General features: G+C 44.9%; 1 protein-coding gene across 1 annotated transcript in view; it reads right to left on the bottom strand.

Moving 5' to 3' along the window:
• Positions 1-26,943, bottom strand: part of RCAN3 (RCAN family member 3) — a 90,059-nt gene that overhangs the window by 26,100 nt on the left and 37,016 nt on the right. The gene's annotated exons all lie outside the window — the stretch shown is intronic.

Below are 26,943 nucleotides of genomic sequence, written 5' to 3'. Positions count from 1 at the left end.
TCAGGAGTATTCGGCCCCTCCTGAGAGGCAGGAGGCCCCTCACCACAGGCCTGGAGGCTGGCTGAAGAACAGGCCTCTCTGTCTTAGAGACTGGCACACCCTCTTTTCCTTCCTTAGGCCAAGCTGCAGCCACCATCCCCGGGAGTTTCAAACCACAGGAGAGACTCCAGCCCAGCTGCCACACTCCGGCCCTACCCCCTCAACTATACCTACACTCAGCCCTGCTCAGGAATCCTCCGAGACCCGCTGGCAGGCTCTGCCTGGGCTCGGTCCCCTTCCTCTCTTCCTGCCTCCTCCTGCCCACCGAGGATCTATCGTCCTGAGAAGGAATTCCTTTGAAAGAAGACAAAGAGGGATCCACCCTGCCAGATGCCAAAGCAAAGACTGGGATGCCAGAAGCCCAGATGCCAATGATCACATCAGGAGGCTGGATGGAGGGAGACAGGGAAACCGATAGGGCCGTATGCTCGGAGCTTGGAGGTTGTCCGGGAGAAATAAACACGCCGCTGCTTCTGGGCTGCCTTCAGAGCCCTCGCTCGCATGGCAGCGGGCAGGGTGCACTGTGCTACATACACAGTCACACAGGCACTGCTGGCCAGCAACACCTAGCCTAGCTTAGAGAGGTTCCTATTTTGGATTATTTTTCTCCAACATCAAACACATATCTTTTAAAAAAGTAAAGTGAACATATATAATTTGGGGTCCTTATTTTCATCATATATGAGGTGTTTTGTTTTTTTTTTTAATTAAAAAGGTTTATTGGGCAACTTAAAATCCACTTTACCTTTCTTTTTGAAACCTTCCATTCCATTTTATTGGAAGATTGGAAAGTAAAGGGAAGTGCTGCAGCATTCACAGTTCCCACAGAATCTCACAGCCCACTGCAGTGACAAAGCACTTGCATTAGGAGACTTGAGGTCTCCCCTGACTCTCCGTGGACTGAGTGTTTCTCATCCTCTCCAGATCCGTTTCCTCGCCTTTAAATGGAGGGAGGCCTCTGTTACCTTTAAGGGCCCCTGTAGATCTTACATTCTGTGACTCTGTGGGATAGGAATCACCTTGGACGTTGCTTTCCTCGTCTCAGAGCACCGGGGGTCTCGCAGAGGGGTTGGGGGAAGGGGTGCTGACTGGTAGGGGCAGCAGTGCTCAGAGCAGCAGCACAGTGCCTGGGCCTCTCCCCCGAAGACAGTACACTGATGGTGGTGGGAGAGGGGGCGGAGGCACAGAACAGGTGATGGGGGCAGCGCCCTTCAAGCTGCGAGGTGGGTGAGGACTGCACGGGGAGTTGGCAGGGAGAACTTGTGGTGCTTACATCAGTTCTGTCAAGAGATGCTCCTCCAGGAGCACCAAAGCTCTCCTCTCTCACATCCAAGAGGCCCAGTCCTCAGCCTGGGTTTACGCATTTCACAGACATTCATCGCATACCTACTGTGTGCTGGACACTGTCGTAGGTGGGGACAGGGCGAAGAAGGAGGCGGGCTTGCTCCCTGTTTCTGTAGAGTTTACAGTCAGTGGGAAACACAGTTATTCAATGATTATGAGCAATTATGGAAAATGCTAAAAGGAGAAACTTTGAACTTGGCTCTTTTGAGAGATACAGTGTCCCATCTCCTTTTGATGTGTTCCCCAAATCTCTCACCTCCACTTCAGATCTTTGCTTCTCACAGATTCCTAGTCATCGCAGGGAGGTGGAAAGCCACTGGGACTCTAGCCACTCCTGCCTCAGGCCATTAGGGAGCTATGTCCTTGAGGTGGAGCCACTCTTAGCAAAGTTAGGGGCCTTCAGTTTGTCTGACGTCAGAGTCCACAGGGGTGCTAAGGGGAGCGGGAAAGGCCATGGGGACAAGCTGTTGGAAAGCACTGCAGCAGATTCCCCCAGAGACCCAGCAGGTTTCCCCCCAGCCCAGCTCACTGGAGCCCGGCACAGCACACACACCCAGTAGTCGGCCTGCCTGGCACCGCACCGCCCCCTTCAGCTACCTCACCCCCAGCCAGGAGACAGCAGGACAAGGTGAGGAATGTCCCACCCCCACGAAGGGGCCATGGGAGCCCTTCTCCCTTTTCCTCTCCCGTTTCCATCAGGCACACACAGTCCTTTGCTGTCTCTTGGCCCCCCTCCCCCCACCCCTGTAACTTCGGGGTGGACACTCAGAGGACATGAGAAAGGTATGTGACCTACCTAGAGTTCCAGCTCCTTCATCTACTCCCATGTGGCTGCTGGGACTCAGGATTCCAGGATTTTGTGTCCCCCCACCCCCACCCCCCACCGTGCTCTGGCTGAGCTTATCATGTTATTCCCCTGCTCCCCCCCACCAAGAGGGTGTGCCTCAAATCTGTTACACTGAGCTTATCTTAATCTGTTACACTGCTGCATCCACATAGACCACCATCTCCTACACCATACCCATCCGTTAGGATCTGGCCATCTCTAAATTCACTACTATTTACTGACTACTTACCACATGCCAACTGCTGTACTACATACTCATTCATTGTTCATTCATCAACAAATAAGTAGTGAGACCTGCTACATGTCAGGCACCATATAATAGTGAACCACATAGACATGGCCCCTGCCCTCGAGAAGGTACAGTCTAGTGGAAATTAACAGCTTATATTTACTGAGCGCCTGTAACATACAGACCTTGTACTAAGCGCTTCATATGGACTATCTGACAATCTGTCAAAGAACCTGCTTCGTTTATGGAGCAAAGGGAACTAACTGTAGAGAAACGCAGGATCCTGCCCAAGAGTGGCCACCGAAGGGGCAAGGCAGGGATTCCAGTGCCCAGGGTGACTGATTCCAAAGCATCAACACTATGCTTTCTTTCCCAGCCCCACTCAATCCCACCTTCTCCAAGGAAACCTCCAGATCCTCCTCCCAGACTAGATGGCTTCCCTGGTCCCTCTAAGCCTGCTCTAGTATTTGACACACCCATGTCCGCCTCCTGCCAGGTACCCAGACCACAGAACATGTCCCCACCTCTTTCCTCTAGAGCAGCTAGTCCAGTGAGCACCAGAGCTGCCGAGCTTGCTGATCTGAGCTAGAACCTTGGGTTCCTCCCCCTGCTGTGGGTTTTCTTCGCAAATCTTCCTCCTAGAGGGCCCCCCTCACAGGTCCTGAGTGGTTCAATATCCCTTCTACCTCCTGGCTGGCCTGGCTCCCTTTTCTTCCGGGGAGTTTCGGAACCTCCGCCAGAGGCTTGGGGTGGGGACAAGGAAACGACCTGTCTGCTGGATGCCCGAAATATCAACCCCTCAAAAGCAGGCTGGCGCTCAGGGCTCTTCTCCGCGAGGGTCGAGCTTGTTTGGCACTCCGGGCACCAGTTATCCTGCCGCATCCTTACCTCCAGAGCCAGCAAAAGATGACGGATCTTCCTCCCTGCACCCGGACCACCGCCCGCCACCCTCGCGCGCAGACCCCGGGCACTCCCTCCAACGAACAGGGAACCCCTCACCCTCCCTCTCCCCGCACCCCTCGGCCGAGCGCGGCGGGCAGGAGGGCAGAGAGCCGCCGCGCCTGAGCCGGGCCGCCCGTGCCCCCCGCAGACCCGGCGTCCCCGGCGTCCCGCGCCTCCTACCTGCTCCGCGGAGCCCCGCGCACCCGCAGCCGCCCGCTCCGCCTCCCGCCGGCGCCACCGCAGCCGCCTGGGCTCCAGCCGCCCGGGGTCCCGCCCCCCACCCCGCCCCGCCCCGTCCCACGCAGGTGATCCCGGGGAGGGGCCGAGTTGTCCCCTCGGCCCTGCCTAGGGGGCCGCCCAGGGGGCGCCAGGCTGGGGACACGGGCTGGGCGGCGCCTCACCGCAGTGCCGTCGCGCTTCTCCCCGCCCGGGGCCTTCTTGGGATTCCAGTTCTGGCACCCCCACCCCCGGGCGCTCGGTCCACCAAGGCCGCGTCTCCAGGTCAGACTTCGGCCAGGCAGGAGGGAAAAAGGAGCCTTACAAATACATCACGCCGGTGTGAGCTGCGGGGGGGGGGGGGGGGGGGGGGGGGTGTAAGTGTCTTTTTTCTTTCTTTCTTTCTTTTTTAATATTTCTAATATTTATAGCCTTAAAAAATTTTTTTTATTGGATTATAGTTGATTTACAATGGTGTGTCAGTTTCAGGTGCCTAGCACAGTGAATCAGTTATACATATACATATATCTACTCTTTTTTAAGATTCTTTTCCCATTTAGGCCATTACAGAGTATTGAGTTCCCTGTGCTACACGCGGTAGGTTCTCATTAGTTATCTATTTTATATACAGTCATGTGTACGTGTGAATCCCAATCTCCCACTTTATCCTTCCTGCCGCTTATTCTCTCCTAACCAAAAGTGTGTTTTCTACATCTGTGACTCTACTTCTGTTTTGTAAATAAGTTCATTTGTACCCTTTTTTTTTTTGATTCCACATATGAGCGATGTCATGTGATATTTGTCTTTCTGTGTCTGACTTACTTCACTCAGTATGACAATCTCTAGGTCCATCCATGTTGTTGCAAATGGCATTTTATCTTGTTCTTTATCTTTTCCCTGTTTTTATTAGGGTATAGTTGTTTTACAATGCTGTGTTAATTTCTACTGTACAGTGAAGTACAGTTCCCTGTGCTATACAGCAGGTTCTCACTATTTATTTTATACATATTAGTGTATATATGTTAATCCCAATCTCCCAGTTCATCCCACCCCTCCTTTCCCCGCTTGGTGTCCATATGTTTGTTCTCTGCATCTGTATCTCTATTTCTGCCTTGCAAGCCAGTTCATCTGTATCATTTTTTTAGATTCCAGAAATAGGCATTAATATACCATATTTGTTTTTCTCTTTCTGACTTACTTCAGTCTGTATGACAGTCTTTACGTCTATCCATATCTCTACAAATGACCCAATTTTGTTCCTTTTTATGGCTGAGTAATAGTCCATTGTATATATGCACATCTTCTTTATCCATTCCTCTGTTGATGAACATTTAGATTGCTTTCACGTCCTGGCTATTGTAAATAGTGCTGCAGTGAACACTGAGGTCTGTGTATCTTTTTGAATTATGGTTTTCTCTGGGTATATGCCTAGGATTGGGATTGCTGGATCAATGGTGGTTCTATTTTTAGTTTTTTAAGGAACCTCCATACTCTTCTCCATAGTGGTTGTACCTGTGTAGATGTCTTCAAAGTGGGCTTATGCTGGGAATTCCCTGGCGGTCCAGTAGTTAGGACTCTACTGCAGCAGGCATGAGTTTGATCCCTGGTCAGGGAACTAAGATCCTGTAAGCTGCATGGTGAGGCCAAAAAATAAAAAGAAAGAAAGAGAGAGAGAGAAAGAGAAAGAAAGAAAGAAAGAGAAAGAAAGAAAGAAAGAAAGAAAGAAAGAAAGAAAGAAAGAAAGAAAGAAAGAAAGAAAGAAAGAAGAAAGAGGGATTGTGCTAATCTGATTGAAGGGTTTGAGGGGAGGTTGGGGTCTAGACAATCACAGAAAAACCAGGAGGTTTGCCAGCTGGCAAGTGTCAAAAGCTCCACCCTGTAGAATCCGGCCATCTCCTGCATCAGACTGGTTTACGGCTGGATCCCTGGAGCCCAGCACTCTATCCCGGGCACACAGTGGGTCCTCAATCAATATTTATAGAAAGAGAGAAGAGATCTTATGGGATCACTTAGGGTATCTCCATTTACAAACAGGAAACTGAGGCCCAGGAAGCAGAGGTGAGTTGCCCAAAGTCAGACAGCAGGGGAATGACAGAACCAGGAGTACAGCCAGGTTTCCCCATTGTGTTTTCAAATTATTTCTAGAAAGTGTTTGGTTTGGGGCCTATTGCTTTGCCACTGGTGCCTGTGAGATGCTACCAAAGCCTTGATAACTTCCTTCCAAGGTGGCTGAGAACTGAGAAAGAGTCCATTGTGTTTTCATAGGAAACTCAGGTGGTGTTTATTAACAAGAATTAATTAAGAAGTGAAATTCTGTGAATCACTATACTGTACACCTGTAACATATAATAATGTACATCAACTATACTTCAATAGAAAAAAAGAAGCATAATTCTGTGATTCTACTTTTTTTTTTTTAAGTGAAAGAAGGTCTATTGAGAGATACACATTCCATAGGCAGAATGCTTTCCATCTCAGAAAGCAAGAGCAACCCCAGGGCATTGGGTTGTCTTGGAAAGTGAAAGCAGCCTGTGATTCTACTTCTTCACCAAATACATCAGACACAATCCTTGGCTTCAAAGAGCTTCTCTGTGGTGGGAGAGGCAGATCTGTCCACAAAGTAAGGGCTATGAAGGAAGGCAGAAGGCAGAAGGCAGGGGGACTTCCCTGGTGGCGCAGTGGTTAACAATCTGCCTGCCAATGCAGGGAACACGAGTTCGATCCCTGGTCCGGGAAGATCCCACATGGCTGTGGAGCAACTAAGCCCATGAACCACAGCTGCTGAGCCTGCGCTCTAGAGCCTGGGAGCCACAACTACAGAGCCTGAGTGCCACGAGTACTGAATCCATGTGCCTAGAGTCTGTGCTTCGCAACAAGAGAAGCCACTGCAATGAGAAGCCTGAGCACCTCAGTGAAGAGTAGCCCCTGCTTGCCACAACCAGAGAAAGCCCGCACGCAGCAATGAAGACTCAAAGCAGCCAATAAATAAAATAAATAAATAAAATAAATTTTAAAAAAATAAAAAGAAGGCAGGGGAGAGCCGGGTGAGATATTGCTCTGGTTCTGAGATCTGAGATCCATGAGGCCACTTCAAGATGGTCCAAGAAGCTCTTGCTCAGTTGTGCATGGGGTCAAAGCTCTGCAGTCAGATGGTCTCAAATTCCAATCCTGACTCCGTTGCTTAGTGATTGCAAGGCAGGAGCAGTTTTTTTGTTTGTTTTTAAACCTCTCTGAGACTTAGTTACTTTTCATTGCATGAAGATAATATACTTCCCTCAGTATAGTTGTGGTGATTAAATTAAATTAAATTAAATTAGATTAAATTAAATTAGATTAAATTAAAAGTGAGATAATGTTTATAAAATGCTAGATAAATGGAAGAATTATTATGCTAAATGGTAGGGGCTGGGGAGGTAGACATGCCAACACAAAGGGGAACTTTGCATCTCTGGTAGGTCCCTGTCTGAGGGTTTCAGTGGTCTTCAGCCTTCTGTCATCCATGGCTCTACCCCAGCTTCTGCTTTTTCCCTTAACCCAGGCCAGCCAAGCCACAGGACACCTGCCATGTCAGAATGGCTTTGCACACACCTGTCATTATGAATTTGGGAACAAAACTCTGATACCAAGCAGGACCCTGCAGGGCCTTACCTGGTACAAGTGTCCCCCACTTCTTGTTTGGCCTTCCCTGGGCTCCAAAGAGCAGACTCAAGCAGTTAGTAATTAGAAAATAGAGTCAAAGGACTCCTAATTCCTCCTGAAGGGATATAGATAACAATCTGACACATATCCTTGAGTTGTCCTGCAGAAATTGAGACCCTCCCCCACCCCCCACCCCGGCCACTTGCTGGAGCACAGTGACTACATGCTGACCACAGGGATATAGACCCCAGACTGGTTGGAACTAGCAGGTTGATGATTGAGCTTCAAAAAACATCACCCTGTTACCTCACCACCAGCCAATCAGAAGAATGTCCATGAGTTGATCATATACACTGAGACCCTACCCCTAATGCTACTTTTAAAACCTTTGCCTGAAGGCCAGGGCAGTTCAGGTCTTTCGAGTACTAGCTGCCCATTCTCCTTGCTTGATACCCTGCTATAAACGCTGTACTGTCCTTCACTACAATGCTGTAGATTGGCTTTGCTGGCATCAAGTGAGCAGACCTGAGTTCAGTTCAGTAACAACTCTTTGTCTCACCAGCCTCCCCCATAAGAAGTTGACCAGGGTCAGACACACAAGCCAAGCTCAGTGAAGCAGAAGCATAAAAAGGCTCTAGGTAAGGCTTCCCTGGTGCCACAGTGGTTAAGAATCTGTCTGCCAAGGCAGGGGACACGGGTTCAATCCCTGGTCCGGGAAGATCCCACATGCCATGGAGCCACTAAGCCCGTGTGCCACAACTACTGAACCTGTGCCCTAGAGCCCTCGAGCCACAACTACTGAAGCCTGAACGCCTGGAGCCTGTGCTCCGCAACAAGAGAAGCCACCGCACTGAGAAACCTGCACACCACAACGACGAGTAGCCTCTGCTTCCCGAAACTAGAGAAAGCCTGCACGCAGCAATGAAGACTCAGAGCAGCAAAAATAAAATAAATAAAAAATAAATAAGTTGATATTAAAAAGACGCTCTAGGTGACCTTCATCTCTCAGTTTATTTATTCATTAAGTCCTCCTGAATGTTCTCTACAGGCCAGGCACTCTGCTAGGTGGGGCAGAGTCACTGTAGACCTCACCTTCCAGTGGGGCTGTGGGGACAGCCGATACCCAAGCACAGAAGCTGCTAACACAAGAGGAAGACAGGCTGCAAAAAGTTCTATGAAGGAAATAACATGCTATCTTTGATCATCATCCGTGGGAGGGCAGGGGCTCCTTCAGATAGGGAGGGAAGGGCAAGAACCATCTACTGGGAGAAGACAGGTGAGCTGCGTCTAAAGGACAAGCAGGCGGGTGTGGGAGGTGAATGTTCTGGGTGGAGGGAAAGCCCATAAGGCCAGTGTGGTGGACCAGAGTGGGGGATGGGGTCAGAGTCAGGCAGAGGTCAGACCTAATGAGGTCTTATAGGACAGAGTGAGGAGTTCAGATTTCATTCCAAGAACCATGGAAAGCCACGGAAGTGTTTAAGAAAGGCAATGGCCTGATCTGACCTGTGTATTTAAGAGACCACTCTGGGGAATTTCCTGGCAGTCCAATGGTTAGGACTCTGTGCTTTCACTGCTGAGGGTGCAGGTTCAATCCCTGGTCAGGGAACTAAGAATCCGCAAGCAGCACAGCTCGGCCAAAAAAATAAAATAATAAAATAAAATAGAGCACTTTGGCTGCTTGAGAAGAATGGATCAAGGGAGCTCAGGTAGGAGGGTGATGTGGAACAGAGGGTGGCAGTGCAAGAGGAGAGAAGTGGTCAGATTTAGGATATAATCTGGAGGACAGGCAGACAGGAATTGCTGATGGAGAGGAAGGTTCAAAGGAGGCCACGTAGTGCGTTTGGTTGCTGCCGAGTCAATTCATGCCCCAAGCAGTGGAAACTTCCATGACCAGAATCACTGACCCCCCTTCTGCTGAGCTGGATGCAACTCAGAGACCTTCAGGTCGCCCCTGGACCTTACACCCACAGAGTCTGAGCCCAGGGTGATGGGGAAACGTGCCCGGGTAAAGGCAGAGGTCACCTAGCTCCCAGTCCAGAAGCTGCCTGACCCACTCGCCTTGATTTATTCCTTCAGCAAACCAGGAACAGATCATCTAAGGTGCCACACCAGGCAAAGGGATTATCAAGTGATATTCTGCATGTAAAAACTAGAAATGACTACAATTCCAAGCGATAGAGAGTGGTCAAGACAATTGTGCTTCATAACAGATGCACCAGACACGTAAATACTCAGGTGTTTTCAACTGTAGAGATGTGTATATGTGAAATTGTGATTTAGAATAAGAAATATGTATTTTGGCCTTCATCCAAGGTTTCTGGCTCACAGCTCCCCAAATCCTGTAATTCCTAAGTGATTAGAGCAATAGGGGCATATTTCATTATAATATTTGGGTTTTATCCTCAGCTCCCAAAATAGCTTCAGAGTGATCAAAGTGAAATGAATGTCTTCTGTGATTCACAAAAAACCCCTTTCAACCACACTGAGTTTATGTTAATGAGGTGATCTTTGGAAAGCCTGTAGGTAGCCTAAAGATGGGAGCTAGTTGCCGGACCAGTCACGTGATTAGAGAGTGGAAACTTTCAGTGCCACCCTCCCTGCACACACATCCAGAGAGGGGAGAGGGGCTGGAGGTTGAATCAATAATCAATGGCCAAGATTTAATCACTCATGCCTATATAAGGAAGCCTCCATAAAAAACCCAAAAGGATAGGATTCAGAGGGCTTCCCAGCTGGCGAATAAGAATACATCCATGTGCTGGGAGGGTAGCACACTCCGGACTCCACGGGGATGGAAGCTTCTGTGGTTAGGACCCTTCTGGACCTCGCCTTATGTATCTCTTCAGATGGCCATTCATTCGTATCCTTTAATATCCTTTGTAATAAGCTGGTAACCTAGTAAGTAAACTGTCTTCCTGGGTTCGCTGAGCCACTCAAGCAGACTAAACAAGCCCAAGGAGGAGGTCATGGGAACCTCTGATTTGTACCACGTCGTCGGAAGCACAGGTCATAACCTGGACCTTCGATTGGCATCCAAAATGAGGGTCAGTCTTGTAGGACTGAGCCCTGAACCTGTGGGGTCTGATGCTATCTCCAGGTAGACAGAGTACAAATTGTGTTAAATTATAGGACACCCAGCCGGTGTCTCAGAATTGCTTGGTATGAGATAACCACCCCACCCTTCCACCCTTCTCCACCCCCCACACACATTTGGAGGCCAGAAGTGTCAGAAGTAAAGCAGAATATTGAGAGTAGAGGAGGCACAAGAGTATGTTTTTGCATGAGTGTATAAATAGAAAATGAAAACAGCACATGCAAACTCTGACAACTATATAAAATGTATGTCCGTATACGGATTAAGATTTGAAGGGAATTTGGTGGAATGTAAATAAAGTGTGGGGATTTTCCATGCTCTTTTTTTTTTTCCTGTAGAGACCATGATATTTATGTAAAACAGTTTTATAAGTCAATGAAAATGGCTCATAAAATTACTCAACAAACCACCCCTGTTTCAGACGTACCGTATGGATCCTTAGTCTCTGTAAGGTTTAAAAATAACAAAAAACTGCTCTTTCCACATAGAAAATACTGAAATGCACCATGCTAACTTTTCCTTTCTTGTTAGCAGAGGGTGTTGCTACAAAGCAGCCTTTGCGCACCTGGGTTTTTATCTCCTGGCCGGGACTGTGCAGTCTCTCACTTCTGCCCTCTAAGCCTTAAGCTGCTATTTATGGCTTTTGCAATGGTTGCTGGGGAAACAAGACAAATGTCACGTAGGATTAGAATGCAATTTCAGAGGGAGACGAAGCACAGAGAATCATGAATCCAGAGACATCCAAGTGCACACAGATTCATCCAGCACACAAAAAAAGAGGAAGCAAACACACCCAGGCCAGTTGATTCTGAAATCAATTCCTTGCCTTTCAGCCAAGGGGATGGAGGGAGAAGCAAAGGCCAAAACGCTCAGAAGCCATGGTTCTTAATTATCTACACACCATGTGATTTTTCATGTGACTGATCCACAAATAAATGTGTACCCTGTGGTACCCAGAGATGTGACCCACAGGAGGCAGGTACCCCTTCCCACGAGCTGCGGTCCTGCATTTGGGTTAGTTCCCATTTCAGCTCTGAGAGAATCTGGGTGATGGAGGGTGAAGAAAGGAGAGTGACCAAGGCTGAGTCAGGCTTCTGTAACCCCCAGCAAGCCACCCGGTCTCTTGGGGCCCATGTTTTCTCACCTGTAAAATGGCAGATTGGACTGTTTGGTTTCTGAGGCCTCTTACAGTGAGTTTGAATGCCATGACTGCCTCTTTAAATAGCCAGCTCAGGTCATTACCTGACAGCTTCCTCATTTTTATGCTACGATTTTAGGAACCCCACGATTCAACCTCACTGGTTGCAAGGGAGAAACTTCTGTTCCCAGAATGAAATGAGAAGCTATAAATTAAGTTAAGCCCTTTGGCCACCAGCAGAAGCTGCCCTTCCTCACCTGGGCAAGGAAACGGTGCTTTTATCTGGGATTCTAGGAGCGCTTCTCGGCAGCAGTCAGTCCATTTGAAGCTATCTCTGCTACTGGATTCGCTCTCCCCTGGTACCTCCTGGGTCCATTCTAATATCACAGTCACCCTAGGAAACCCAGAGCAGGAGTAGAAAGAACACACACACACAGAAGCTACTCCATTTACTTGCTGAGTGACCTCAGGCAGATCTCCTAAGCTCTCTGGGTTTTAGTTTACTCTTCTATGATTCATTCATTCATTAAAAGAATATTTACTGAGTGCTTGCTATGTGCCAGCAATAAACAAAAGAGACAATAATCCCTGTCTTGATGAAGCTGATATTCTGATATGACGGGAAAACAATAAAAATAAATAAGCCAGTGATATGATATGTCGGAAAGTGGTAAGTAATCTGGAGAAAAATAAAAGGGAAGTGGACTAGTGATGTCTGCCTACAGCTCACCCCTGCAGGTTGTGATGAGGCTTGAATGAGCTGATGCTCATAAAATTACTTCCTCAAACAGTAACAGGTTATGCAAATATAAAGAATAATTATAATATTATAAATGAACATTTTGTTCAGTGAAAGCATTTACAGAGATCTGAAAGGCCCGGAGAATGTGGTGATCCAAGGATGGAGAACCCAAGTCAGCTTGAATCACGGCCTGGGGCTGGAAAGAAGCTTGGACATCCTCTATCCCAGGGATCTGGCTGTCCCTCAGAATCACCCAGGTACTTTGAAAAACTGCCCAGGTCAAGGTCACACTGCAGATTCCCTTGAACCAGAGTCTTTGGGGGCAGGGCCGGACATTCACGTTGTTTCTTACAAGCTGCCCAGGTGCTGCTAATGTGTGATCAGGGTCAAGAGCATCATCTGACCATAGGGAGGGGGTGACTTGCCCAAAGGCTGTTATCCTGGCCTGAGATGTTTCCTCTCCCAGGCCCAGTGTCATTGTGTGCCATTCAGTACCTCATTTACAGTACCACAGGGCTGTCATGGCATCTCGGCCCCTCCTCCCACCTTCCTGCAGGTCGCAGTGGCTCTCTCTTACCTGAAGGCTAAGAAATTGTGTGACTTCTCAGTGATGGCCAGGCTGTTGATCATTCCAAATTTTGAATTTCTGTTATGGGCTGAATTACCCTCCCTCCCTCCCCCTTTGCCCGCCCCCAAAAAAAAAATTCCTATGTTGTAAGTCTTAACCTCTATTTGGAGACAGGGCCTTTAAAGAGATAATTAAAGTAAAATGAAGTCGTATGGGTGGGGTTTATCCAATGTGACTCGTGTCCCTATAAGAAGAGGAGATTAGGACACAGAAGCAGGAAGAAGACCGCCTTCTGCAAGCCTAGGAGGAAGGCTCCCAGAAGAAACGGACCCAGATCTTAGATTTCCAGCCTCTAGAACTCTGAGGAAACAAATATCTGTTCTTTAGGCCACCCAGTCTGTGGTATTTTGTTCTGTTAGCCCTAGCAAACTCACACCACCTCATAATTGGTCACATCCAGGACCACTCCCAAGAGTTTCCCACGGCTTCTCATTTTGCCTAGAACTGCTCTGTCTAGGGATGGAAAAGCAATACTCTGGTGAGATGAAACTATTATGGGATTTACTTATCAGGCACCCAGAGAAATTAGGTGGCAAGGACCCAGTCATTCAGGGGTACTAAAGATCACAGAATCCTGGCTGCCCACAGGCCCGGACATTGTGGAATTTTCTAGAACGACTGGTGTCCCCGGGGGTCTGCTCCCAGGATGGGCGGATTAGAGAATTGTTCAGGTTGAGCTTCTCCTCCTTCTCTCTGTCCCTCTCTACAAGGTGAACCAAGTGGGGCACTGTACAGGGGAAGCGTGTCTGCAGCAGCCTGCATGGATCAAATGACGATGTCCTCTACTTATGTGGCATTTGTACGGCTCACACAGCTTGTTCACTCTGCTGACGTGAGAGTCCGGGGATTCAGCGGGTCAGGTCAGAGGTGCCCAACTGACAATGGCCAGCTGCACTTGCCAAGTGTTTTTTCACTCCTTGATCACTTATTCTTACGGTTAACCTATGAGGCAGGAAGAATCACTACCCCTGTTTTACACATAAGAAAAGGGGCCACAAAATGATGTGGCCAAGACTTCATGAAGGCAAAACTTCAAGCTCAGCAATTTAACTCTGAATCCCAATCTCCTTCCAAATTTTAAGCACACTAATCATCTGGCCTGCTTCTCCTCCACTCCTTACCTGACATTCCATTAAATACCATCAGACTTAGTTTAAGTGTAGCTGGTTATTCTTCTAGGCATCACTTTAGACTGTGTCATCTAGTCCAGCTCTTCCCACTGCACAGATGAGAAAGGGACTTGCTTATGGTCACCTGGGGAGTCAGGAAGAGTCCAGGTTGGAACTTGGGCTTTCAACTGGCTGTTTCCTGCACAGGTATCAAGTGAGAAGCCCGTGCACCACAAAGAAGAGTAGCCCCCGCTCGCTGCAACTACAGAAAGCCTGTGCATAGCAATGAAGACCCAACACAGCCAATAAATTAATAAATAAATAAATCTATTAAAAAAAAAGGAAGTTGATCTGATTTTTCTCCTCTCACCAGGTCAGCCACCAAATACTCACAATAATGTTATTACTTATTTAGAGCATATTAGATACCAGAACACTGCTAGGTGATTTATACATGTTATCATTAACCCTTACTGCAATGTTTTATCATTCCCATTTTACAGGTGAGGAAACTAAGGTTCACAGAGGTTAGGATTAGGAGTCTTGCCCTAGGTTGCACAGTGGTGAATCAGCATCTGAGCCCAGGTCTGTCTGACTCCAAAACCTGGGTCCTAGGATCCTCTGCAGAGTTCCTCACCACCTGGACTCCATTGGAAGGCTCCTACCTGGGCTCCTCGCCCAGAGCATCCCACCCACTTCTGCCAGATCAATTGTACTGCAGCCCCACCTTGCACAATTCTTCTTCACTTCCACCCTTTCTGAAATTCTTACTGAAGGCAAAGTCCAAATCCTTCACAAATCCGACTCTGACCCCTGCATCCTCAGGCTTGTTTCCTTTATTGTGCAAAGTCCAGGCTGGGCAAGTTCAGTGACTCTGCTCTTTGCTGCCCCTTTACTTCTGTCTTCCACTTCTCTGAAGGATCTTTCCTCTTTATCTCTACTTACACGAGGCTTATTCTTTCTTCACAGTCTAACTCATCCCTTCTCTCTCATGAGGGCTTTCTTGCTGAGTTCACATCTCAGTGATCTCTCCACCCTTAGAATTTCCATGGCATCCATCCCTCCCTCCATCCATCCATCATCCAGACCTGACTGACCTGAGGCACAGTATAGGCACTAAGGGCAGAGACATAATCCTGACTATAGAATTATTAACAAATAATTACAATCCAATTCAACAGCACTTCTGATTTCAAGTGATGTCAGTGTACCAAGCACCATGGAAATGTGGTGATGAATGAGAGAAACACGATTCCTGTCCCAGTGGAGCTCTCAGCCTGGTGGGGGAGGCCTCCAGTGCCATTAAATGGGAGGTGCCCCAACCTGGACTTCCGGGGATGGTCAAGGAAGACTTTGAGAACCAGAGAGCATATATCTAGCTCTCCCTGGATGGTTGCAGAAAATTTCTCAGAGTCTACAGCATTTAATCTGGGAACGAAATGTACCCAGAAGGAGAGAAAAACATAAGTGGATGGTTGTATCAGGGCTTTAGTATCATTTAGGTAGCCACCCAATTCTTTGAGGAATTAAGAACAGTTGTCCAGGACTTCCGTGGTGGCACAGTGGTTAAGACTCCATGCTCCCAATGCAGGGGGCCTGGGTACAATCCTTGCTTGGGGAACTAGATCCCACATGCATGCTGCAACTAAGAGTTCAGGCACGCTGCAACTAAGAGTTCGCGTACTACAACTAAAGAGTCCACTGCTGCAACTAAGACCAACCAAATAAATAAATAAATAAATAAATATTAAAACAAACAAACAAAACAGCTATCCTTGTTTTACAAATTTAGTCTTTACAGGACCAGGTGTGGCTCCAGAAACAATTCAAAGCCTGCCAATTTTTCTTTTAACCACTCCCCAAACCTCCCCTATTTATCTTAAGAGGCTTGTAGGTATTGATGTTGGCAGACTCAGAGACTTGCGGATCCATGCTTGGAACAGAATGGAAACCCAAAAAGATATGCCCAAGCCCATATGTTTGGCAAATATGCAAGAGCAAGAAGATGGCCTCTTCTTCCAGTGGGAGTATGGCCATCAGACATCTGCAGGCACAACATGCAAACAAGCAAGCCAGCCAGCAAACAACAAACCAAAAAGCCCTTGACCTAAACCTCACACCTCAGACAAATGGGACCCCAAATGGATCACGCACCTCCATGTCCTCATTCGTCACACCATCTACAAAAATAAACTCAACATGGGTCAAAGATGAGCGTGGGCTTCCCTTGTAGCACAGTGGTTAAGAATCCGCCTGCCAATGCAGAGGACACAGGTTCGAGCCCTGGTCTGGGAAGATCCCACATGCCACAGAGCAATGAAGCCTGTGTGCCACAGCTGCTGAGCTTGTGCTCTAGAGCCCATGAGCCACAACTAATGAGTCCATGCTCCACAACTACTGAAGCCCGTGTCTAGAACCCATGCTCCACCACAAGAGAAGCCACCCCAATGAGAGGCCTGGTCTCAGCAACAAAGAGTAGCCCCTGCTCTCCACAACTATAGAAAGCCCGTGCACAGCAACAAAGACCCAACGCAGACAATAAATAAAAATAAATAAATAAACTTATTTAAAAAAGAAGAAGATGAGGAGCTTGCATTTCTCTCTGTGTGTCTTTGAGATGTAAATGTTCTACCTGGTCTTCTCCAGAAACTCTTTTTCAGGCCATCTCTTTAAAAATGCAAATTTCAGGAAGGTAACTTATCAAAAGAAAAAACTAAAAAAGGGTGTATGTCATTTGGAGCAGGACTTGTCAAGGACAAATGCAAATCTTAAGGTTTCTCCACAAATATTAGTAAAAAAGGGCTTTAGCCATCTGAACAGATGACCTTGATTTGTTCCATCTGCCAGAAACCCAATTTGAATCCAACCTCTTTCGTAACTTGTGGGGTTTATATTATCATACCTGATTCATGGCTGAAATTTTGGAACAGGAGCTATGGCTTCTCTGTTTGCATCTGTTGGTGTATGTTTTGTAGATGTGATGTTTTCTAACTTTGGATGGCATTGCCAAAATTAATTTATAGACGTGCTTTATTTAATTGGCTTAAAGAAAATTAAGGGCTTTTATAAATTCTCAGAAATATAATAGAAACTAATCTAAATGAATGTCAGTTGCATATGATTTGGGAAAATATTCGGTATTAAAGCTAGTTTAAGTTTGTTGGTTTAATTAATACAGACATCTTTAGAGCTATATATAACTACATTTCTAAAAATAAAACAGTTTCTGTAGAAACCGCTGTCATCTAGAAAACTACCAAACTGCTTCTAAAAAGTTCTTCCTGATGTATGGTGTTGGCTTTCGTTAAACTTCTTCTATGGGGAGTGGAAGGGACACACATGTGTTAACTCAGCCATGTGTGAATGCATGTAAATAAGCATGTACTGAGAGTATATGAGGGGCAAGAACTGAGTTAGGCACTATGAGAAACACAAGATTACTATGTCCTCTGCTTTCGAGGAGTTGGTATCTGGACGTAATAATTCTTTTTATATGTGCAGCACTTTGCAATTCATAAAATTTCTACACATCCACATACATCATCTCACTTGAGTCTAACAACACCTTGAGATACAGGGCAGATGTTGCATCTCCATTTTACACATCAGGACACAGACTTAGGCAAAGGCACGCATTCAAGGTCTCATGAAAATAATAGATGCGATTTTATTTCTTTACCTGATCTCCCCCTATTCTGCCAAGTTACCTGTGTTTTCTGAGTGTTTTATTACCAACAGTGATATTTCAGCTATATGTAAAGGTAGTTCTCCTGTCCTAAGCTGGTTACATGAAAGCCATATTTTTTTTTATTGGAGTATTATTGCCTTACACAGTTGTGCCAGTTTCTGCTGTACAACAAAGTGAATTAGCTGTATTTATACATATGTCCCTATATCGCCTCCCTCTTGAGTCTCCCTCCCACCCTCCCTATCCCACCCCTGTAGGTCATCACCACCAATCATCAAGCTGATCTCCTTGTGTCATGCAGCAGCTTCCCATTAGGAAAGCAACATTTTTAAAGAGTTCCCTCCAGTGAAAATTCTTTTACTTGGATTGGTTTTTATTTTTATGTCTCAACTACATTTTTTGTTTTATGATCAAAATATAATATATAATGGTTAAATATATAATGAAAATATATAATGGCTAAATATCCTGCTTTCCCTGATTCAAGACTCAAATTGGCAAAACTTTTAGCCTGTGCAGATTCCACAAATCTTTGGTATTTGGTGAAAACAAGCTTCTAGTTTATAGACAGCCATCTTTTTTGCTGCATCCTCACGTGGTGGAGAGGGCAAAGGAGCTCTGTTTTATAAGGGCACTAATCTCATTCCTGAGGGCTCCACCCTCATGACCTAATTCCCTCCCAAATGTCCCACCTACTAATGCCATAGCATTGGTGGGTAGGATTTTAATATATGAACTTTGAAGGGACACAAATGTTAATATATAGCAGTAACTAACTCTGTGGGTGATGGTGAAATATCTGTTTATATGTCTGGTTCCCCCACTAAAATACATGCTCAAGGGCAAATTGATGCCTCAGTCATCTATTGAGAAGACAAACAACAGATTCTTGTTGTATAAATGAATGAGCCTGTGCTCTAGATCCTGAGAGCCACCACTACAGAGCCCACATGCCACAACTACTGAAGCCCATGCACCTATTGTCCATGCTCCACGACAAGAGAAGCCACGGCAATGAGAAGCCGGCACACCGTGATGAAGAGTAGCCCCTGCTCGCCGCAACTAGAGAAAGCCCCCACAAAGCAACAAAGACCCAATGCAGCCAAAAATAAATAAACAAACAAACAGGCAAAGGAGCTTGTATTAGTTTCCTAGGGTGGCTGTAACAAATTTCCACAAACTGGGTGGCTTAAGACAACAGAAACACATTCTTTCACACTTTTAGAGGTTTCAGAAGTCTGAAATCAAGGTGTTGGCAGGGTTGGTTCCTACTGGGGCTCTGAGGGAGTATCTTATCTATATCTCTCTCCTAGTTTCTGGTGGTTGCTGGCAATCTTTGGCTTTGCTTGGCTTGTAGAACATCATTCCAATCTCTTTTCCTGTCTCCACATGGCATTCTCTGTGTGTGTCCATGTCCAAATTTCCTTCTCTTATGAGAACACCAGTCAGATTGGACTCAGAGCCCACACTAATCCAGTATGACCTCACATTAACTTAATTACATCTGCAAAGACCCTATTTCCAAATAAGGCCACATACACAGGTTCCAGGTGGACATGAATTTTGGGGGGACACTATTCAATGCATTATAGAGCTGAATAGACATTTCTCTAAAGAAGACATACAAATAACATGATAAGTACATGAAAATATGCTCAATATCAGTACTCATCAGGGAAATGCAAATCAAAGCCATGAGATACCACTTTACACCCACTAAGATTGCTAAAATCAAAAAGACAGCTAATGCGGCTCCCCTGGCTGCCCAGTAGTTGGGAATCTGCGCTCCCACTGCAAGGGGTGAGGCCTCCATCCCTGGTTGGGGAACTAAGATCCCACATACTGCGTGGCTCAGCTAAAAATAAATAAATAAATAGATTTTAAAAAGACAGCTAATAATGAGTGTTGGTGAGAAATTGGAACCCTCGTACACTGCTGGGGTGAATGTAGAATGGTGCAGCTTTGGAAAACAGTCTGGCACCTGCTCAAAATGTTAAACGTAGAGTTACCACATGACCCAGCAATCCCACTCCTAAGTATATCTATCTAAAAGAATTGAAAACATATGTCCCCGCAAAAACCTGTAAATGATGTCCATGAGAGCATTATAGATAATAACCAAAAAGAAGGAACACCCCAAATCCAACAATTGGTGAATGAATAAACAAAATCCATTCAATGGAATATTTTCAGCCACAAACAGGAATGAAGAATTCATTCTATGACATGGATGAACCTTGAAAACATGCTAAGTGAAACAAGTCAGGCACAAAAAGCCACATGTTGTATGATTCCTTTTATAAGAAATGCCCAGAATAGGCAAATCTATAAGATAGAAAGTAAATGGGTGGTTGCCAAGGGCTGGGGGGAGGAGAGAATGGGTAGTGACTACTTGTGTGTGCAGGGTTTCTTTTAGAAGTGCTGAAAACATTCTGGCATTAGATGCTGGTAATAGTTTTGCAAACTTGTGAACAAAACTTACACTGAGAAAAAAGAATGGAAGGATACAGTATGAGAGTAAAATTTTATATATTCAGAAAATCTAAATAAAAACAAGCTGTGATGTTTCCTTCTCTAGATTTTTAACTGTTTATTTATTTACTTTTTATTTGTTTTTAAATTTTTGGCTGTGTTGGGTCTTCATTGCTGCACACAGGCTTCCTCTAGCTGTGGCAAGCAGGGGCTATTCTTTGTTGTGGTGCACAGGCTTCTCAGCACGGTGGCTTCTCTTGTTGGGGAGCACTGGCTCTAGGCATGCGAGCTTCAATAGTTGCAGCACGTGGGCTCAGTAGCTGTGGCCCTCAGGCCCTAGAGTGTGTGGGCTTCAGTAGTTGCAGCATGTGGGCTCAATAGTTGTGGCTCTCGGGCTCTAGAGTGCAGGCTCAGTACTTGTGGTACAGGATTAGTTGGCCCACGACATGTGGGATCTTCCCTGACCAGGGATTGAACCTGTGTCCCCTGCATTGGCAGGCGGATTCTTAACCACTGCGCCACCAGGGAAGTCTTTCTTAAGTATTTAGATAGGTGAAATAATATAAAGTGACTTATCCTATCAAAAATTTAGTGATAAAATCACATTCTTTATGGACTCTGATTGTACAGTATAAGTCTCTCAGTGTAACATGGAAGACTGTGGTATTGGTGTTGTCTGTCGCTTGATGTCAGGATCCTAAGGATATTCTGTTGTAAATTATCATGGAAGATCTGTGTCAGAAACCTCTACATTGCAAGTTATTCTGGGTACATTTATAAGACTCACTTAAAATTTACTCTTCATATCTTGCCTGGAATCAAAGTTGGATGGCAAAAAATAAAGACCAGATTAAAAAACAAACAATGCTCATCTGTTAGATTGCTAAAATCTGACCAATTCACCAATCAGTAAAATGCTGTCACCTTTTAGGCTTTATAAAGTTCATCAGTTTATTGACGGGCACACATGGTGCTTTTGTCTGCCCCTCTTCTGTTTCCCTTTCTGGGGTAAAGGACTTGCCTCCCTGGCCACAGGGATGGGCATGTCACCCAACCTGGCCCATCAGAACCCTTCCCTAGCTCGGGACTCTAGAAAGTTCTCCTTCTACCTGAATTGTTGGCTGCCTTGTTCTCTGCTGTGAGGGGAAAGTCCTTTTTGCAGTAAGAGGGAATGAAGTGACTACTCAAAAAGACGTAGGATAAGGAGAGCTGATAGGTGAAGGGAGAGTTCTAATCCTTTACCCTTCTCTTAATCTAGGCATTTAGAGCTTTGCATTTCCCTCTCAGGACTGCTTGAGCACCCTTTCTCTCCTCCCACATGTACCAGGGTTGGTCTGCGTGACCAGTAGCATAAGGCAGAAGTGATGGGATGGCACTTCTGAGATTAGGTTCTAAAAAGACTTCACGTTGGGTTCTCTCTCTGATCACTCACTCCGGGAAAAGCCAGCTTCCACCCCTTGTGTGCACTTACGGGGAGTCCCCCTGCCAACAGCCCCGTGAGTGAGCTTGGAGGCGGGTCCTCCAGTAGCGTCAGGTGACTGCAGCCCATGCCGACTACTCAATGGGATCTTCTGAGAGACCTGAGCCTTCACCTTCAGATACCCCCAGACTCCTGACTCTCAGAGACTGAGATAATAAATAAATGTTTTGGTTTTATTTGGTTTTGTTTTTTTGATGTGGACTTTTTAAAGTCTTCATTGAATTCGTTACAATTTGCTTGTGTTTTATGTTTTGGTTTCTTGGCTCCTAGTCACGTGGGATCTTAGCTCCCTGACCAGGGATCGAACCCATATGTCCTGCATTGGAAGGCGAAGTCTTAACCTCTGGATGGCCAGGGAGGTCCCTGGGTTTTTTTGTTTGTCTGTTTGTTTTTGTATTATTTATTTATTATTTTTTTAAAAATTGGTTGGCTGTGTTGGGTCTTCATTGCTGTGCGCGGGCTTTCTGTAGTTTCGGGGAGCAGGGGCTACTCTTCATTGCAGTGCGTAGGCTTCTTATTGTGGTGGCTTCTCTTGTTACGGAGCACAGGCTATAGGCATGCAGGCTTCAGTAGTTGTGGCACGTGAGTTCAGTAGTTGTGGCTTGCAGGCTATACAGTTGTGGTGCACAGGCTTAGTTGCTCTGCGGCACGTGGGATCTTCCTGGACCAGGGCTTGAACCCATGTTCCCTGCATTGGCAGGCGGATTCTTAACTACTGCACCACCAGGGAAGCCCTTGTTTTGTTAAGGTGCTAAATTTTGCACTAATTTATTATGCAGTAGTAGATAACTAATACACCCTTTAATGGGTTTTTTTTTTTTTTATTAATCCTGCAGTTTAATTTTTCTCCAGCATGAACAATTAGTAAACCTCTCTCCAGGAAAACACATTTTAAGGTGCTCCATTCCCATATGGATGGTTAAGGGAAATTGGAGACTGGAATTGAGCTCCTTTGTGAAAGACACAGGAACCACTAATTCGTTAGAATTAGTAGGTGGCACTGGTCAATCAATGTCCAAGGGTTGCTTCTTATTGGCAAAGCTGACAAATCTCCATTCTAGACTTTCCAACAGTTGTTAGAAATTTCTAATAAATAGTCTAGGAAATGATTAAAGTTATAAAGGAAATAAGTAACAGCAAACTTGTAAATTTGGCCCATAAAAGACCTTTTATTCACAGACTCACCCAGGCAACCTCTGAGAAATCATTTGTGGTCTCATTACCTGCTCTTGGGCCAAGAGGGCTGCTCAGATCTCTCAGGACAGAAGACTGTATAATTTTCCATTAAAGATCGCAATTATTTAAAGCACATTGAAGAAAGGCAGCACCATGCCAAGAAATAATTCGATTACTTCTTTAAAGCAAAAGTAAATGGTGAATCTAGAGTCAAACTGCATGCAATGCTTATCTGTAGCTCAGAGAACCATGAACGGTGGGTATATTTTTTCCGTCCATATGGGAGTACAGTTAATAAAGACTCTATGTAACCTACTTGGAGAAAGCATTTATATACACACATCTAGCATCAGAATAGGCATTCCCGATATTTTCCTGAAATATTTATCCCAAAAGGTAAATGCCTCCACTAAAATCTGCATTTCACTAAACAAATCACAACACAATATTTTCTTCTACAGCAATAACAAAGAAAAATAACATAAAAAGTTTAAACCAAACTTAATGTAGAACCAAGGCTGGAAAGAGATTGAGATATGTATTAATAGTTTCTTAAAGTCTATATAAAGGTTATGTAAAGTCTAATAGTAAATCAGACTCCTCAGTTCCCAGCCCATTATCATCATTAATCAGTTCAAGATACCTCTTATGTATGTATGTGTGTAATGTCTGTCTTTTTATTTGTATATATTCTTGCACAGTGATCACTGTCTTTGCATTTTAATTTATGTAATGCAACTGTATATACATCTCACTGGTTCTCACTTTTGTTATTCAGCTCTGTTTTTAAGATCCATCCATGCTGTTGTGTATATGGTTACTCTCTTGCTGTATCAGTTCTCCCCAGTGTCAGTTTCCCAGTTGAGGACACCAGCTTGCCTCCATAAATTATGGCACAATGAACATTCTCGAGATGTCTCCTTATGGACATGTATGGCAATATCTTTGGGATGCTCTTGGGATATATAGCTCCAGGAGAACTGCTCAGAGACTTTGTTGTTTTTTTTTTTAATAAATAAATACATAAATAAATAAATTGATGTATTTATTTATTTATGGCCGCATTGGATCTTTGTTGCTGCAGGTGGGCTTTCTCTAGTTGCAGAGAGTGGGGGCTACACATTGCAGTGTGTGGGCTTATTGCGGTGGCTTCTCTTGTTGCGGAGCATGGGCTCTAGGTGCACGGGCTTCAGTAGTTGTGGCATGCAAGCTCTAGCTCTAGAGCACAGGCTCAGTAGTTGTGGTGCACGGGCTCAGTTGCTTTGCGGCATGTGGGATCTTCCCAGACCAGGGCTTGAAACTGTGTCCCTTGCATTGGCAGGCAGATTCCCAACCACTGCGCCACCAGGGAAGTCCCCACTTTGTTCTTATTGATATGACAAAGTACTAACAGCTAGTTCTTCAGAATAACTAAGCCAGTCTCCAGTCCCACCAGTATTATATCCCCACCCTCTGGCTAGACTTGGCATTATTTGCTTTTTACATTTTTGAGGATCCAATAGGTGTAAAGGATCATGTTTTAATTTATACTTCTTACTGGATTGGAGTATCTCTCCATAGGCTCACTTCTTCCTTTTCTGTCAATTGCTGTTCATATCCTTTAGCCCATTTTCCTATTGGGCTGCTTTTCCTTTTGATTTCCAAAATTTCCTTGTATATTATAGTTATTTACCCTATGTTAGGACTGCAAATATCTTTTCCCTATTGTCTGTCAACCTTGTCCATGGCAGTCTTCACTGAACCTAAATCATTCATTTCAATGTAGTCAAATTATATTAACATTATAGCTATGCTTTTAGTTTCATGAAGTCTTTCCCTGTTTCTGGGTCTCAGTGGCATTCTCCCACAATTTGTTCTGTCACATTTATAGTTTTACATTCTATATTTAGGTCTTAAATTCATCTGGAGTCCATCTTTACATGTGGTGTTTAATGCAGAACAAATTTTTATTTACCTACATATGCTGATAAGCCAGTTTCCCCAACACCATCTACCAGACGACCTAGCCTTTCTCCATCTTTTTTATCATGGTGCTTTATTGCATATTAAATTCTCATATGTACATGGGTTGCTATTATTTTTCTTTAGTTTATTTGCCAGTTCTTGCATCAATCTCATTTGACTTTTGGTTAATATTTGGTAAGGCTTGTCTCCACTTTTTTTTAAGTTTGTCAATTATTTGTTTCTTTATTCTTCTTTGTAACTTCTTTATAAAATTTTAGAATGTTTAATGAGTTTATTATAAAAAATACAGCTGGAATTTTGACAGAGATTTCATTAAATTTATAGATTAATTTGGAGAAAATCCAACATTCTTAAAGTATTGCTACCCCATTTAAAAAGCATGTACTTAGAAATTACCCATATTCTTATTAGAGTTTGAAAGTTTGTTTCCACTGATGTTTTGTTGCAATTATGAATGGCATCTTATTGCTTACAGTTTGGCTGTTGATAGTGGAAGGAAATGCTACTGATTTTCCTAATTCTTTTTTTTTAATTAATTAATTAATTTATTGGCTGTGTTGGGTCTCTGTTATGCACACGGGCTGTCTCTAGTTGCAGCGAGCAGGGGCTACTCTTCATTGCGGTGCTTCTCATTGCAGTGCCTTCTCTCGTTGCGCAGCATGGGGTCTAGGGGCATGGGCTTCAGTAGTTGTGGCTTGAGGGCTCTAGAGCACAGGCTCAGTAGTTGTGGTGCACGGGCTTAGTTGCTCCAAGGCATGTGGGATCTTCCCGCACCAGGGATCACACCCGTGTCTCTTGCCTTGGCAGGCGGATGCCTGACCACTGTGCCACCAGGGAAGTCCCCTAAGTAACTCTTATATTTGGCAACTTTGCTGTACCTCCTTAGAGATTCTAATAATTTAATCAACTTGTTTTTCCCATTCATTAAACCAGGAAGGCTCCTTCTGATGCCCCAATCTAATAATACTCTTGCTTAGAGAAATTCATAAAGAAATTTTAATTTGCAAACCTATCCTTTAATTGATTAAAGTCAGGCTTTTATTAGAAAGCTTCTCTAAATGTTCTTCACGCACCAGTGCAATGAAACACTTCTGGGCAAAAGGGCTCCATAGTTTATTGGATTTGACAAATACAGTGTATTCTCTTGGAGACTCAGAATGTGCAATTTTAAAAGTTCCTAGAAGCACTGCTATATAGAAGTTGCTTCACTTTTCCAAATATTTCAGACCGCAAACTTTTCCCAAATAACAAATTTTGATACACCCTATTTAAATAACTAATCTACCTTCTATGTCTCAGAACACCAGGGGAAGTTTGGCAAGATTTGAGATCTTTCCTATGAGCTTAAGAATTTAAGTCTTGTTTCCTCCATCTAGATTAGAACCATATTTTGATGCACTCAGTGCAGGCAGAGTGGATTACTCCTCACTCTCCATATCTGTTCTAACATGTTGCTTGGTGATAAGAGGACTCTGATACATACAGTGCTTTTTGTTTTTTAATTTTTTTAAGATTTATTTTATTATTTATTTGTTTTTATTTTTTTGGCTGCATTAGGTCTTCATTGCTGCGTGCAGGCTTTCTCTAGCTGCGGAGAGTGGTGGCTACTCTTCATTGCAGTGCATGGGCTTCTCATTGCAATGGCTTCTCTTGTTGCAGACAGAGCACGGGCTCTAGGCATGTGGGCTTCAATAGCTGCAGCATGTGGGCTCAGTAGTTGTGGTGCACGGGCTTAGTTGCTCCATGGGCTTAGTTGTTCCTCGGCATGTGGGATCTTCCTGGACCAGGGCTCAAACCCGTGTCCCCTGCATTGGCAGGCAGATTCTTAACCACTGTGCCACCAGGGAGGGCCCCGCACATTGTTGAATTTTACTTTTAAGTCAGTCAATTATTTTTTCTTTTTTTCATCTTTTTTTCCCTCTTATTTGTCAGTCTATTTTTATGAGGTAAATTACCTAAATCTTTATTCTTATATTTTCTATTCTGCATTAAGAGTGTTTTATCTTTATGTTATTTTCAGTGGTTTTCCAACTTGCTGTTTCAGCCAAGGAGTTTTTAGCTGCAGTGGAATCTTATTTTAAGACCATTATGTGCAACAGATTAGCGTGAAGAGTGCCAGGCCCTGGTCACCTGGAAGCTCAGCCCCACCTGGAGGCCACCTCCCAGAACACAACTTGAAGAGTGTGACAATGAAA

The sequence above is a fragment of the Hippopotamus amphibius genome, chromosome 1 (assembly GCF_030028045.1).
Source record: "Hippopotamus amphibius kiboko isolate mHipAmp2 chromosome 1, mHipAmp2.hap2, whole genome shotgun sequence".
Classification (NCBI taxonomy): Eukaryota; Metazoa; Chordata; class Mammalia; order Artiodactyla; family Hippopotamidae; genus Hippopotamus; species Hippopotamus amphibius.
Note: the sequence above shows the minus strand (reverse complement) of the source record. Positions and strands in the feature narration are given on the sequence as shown.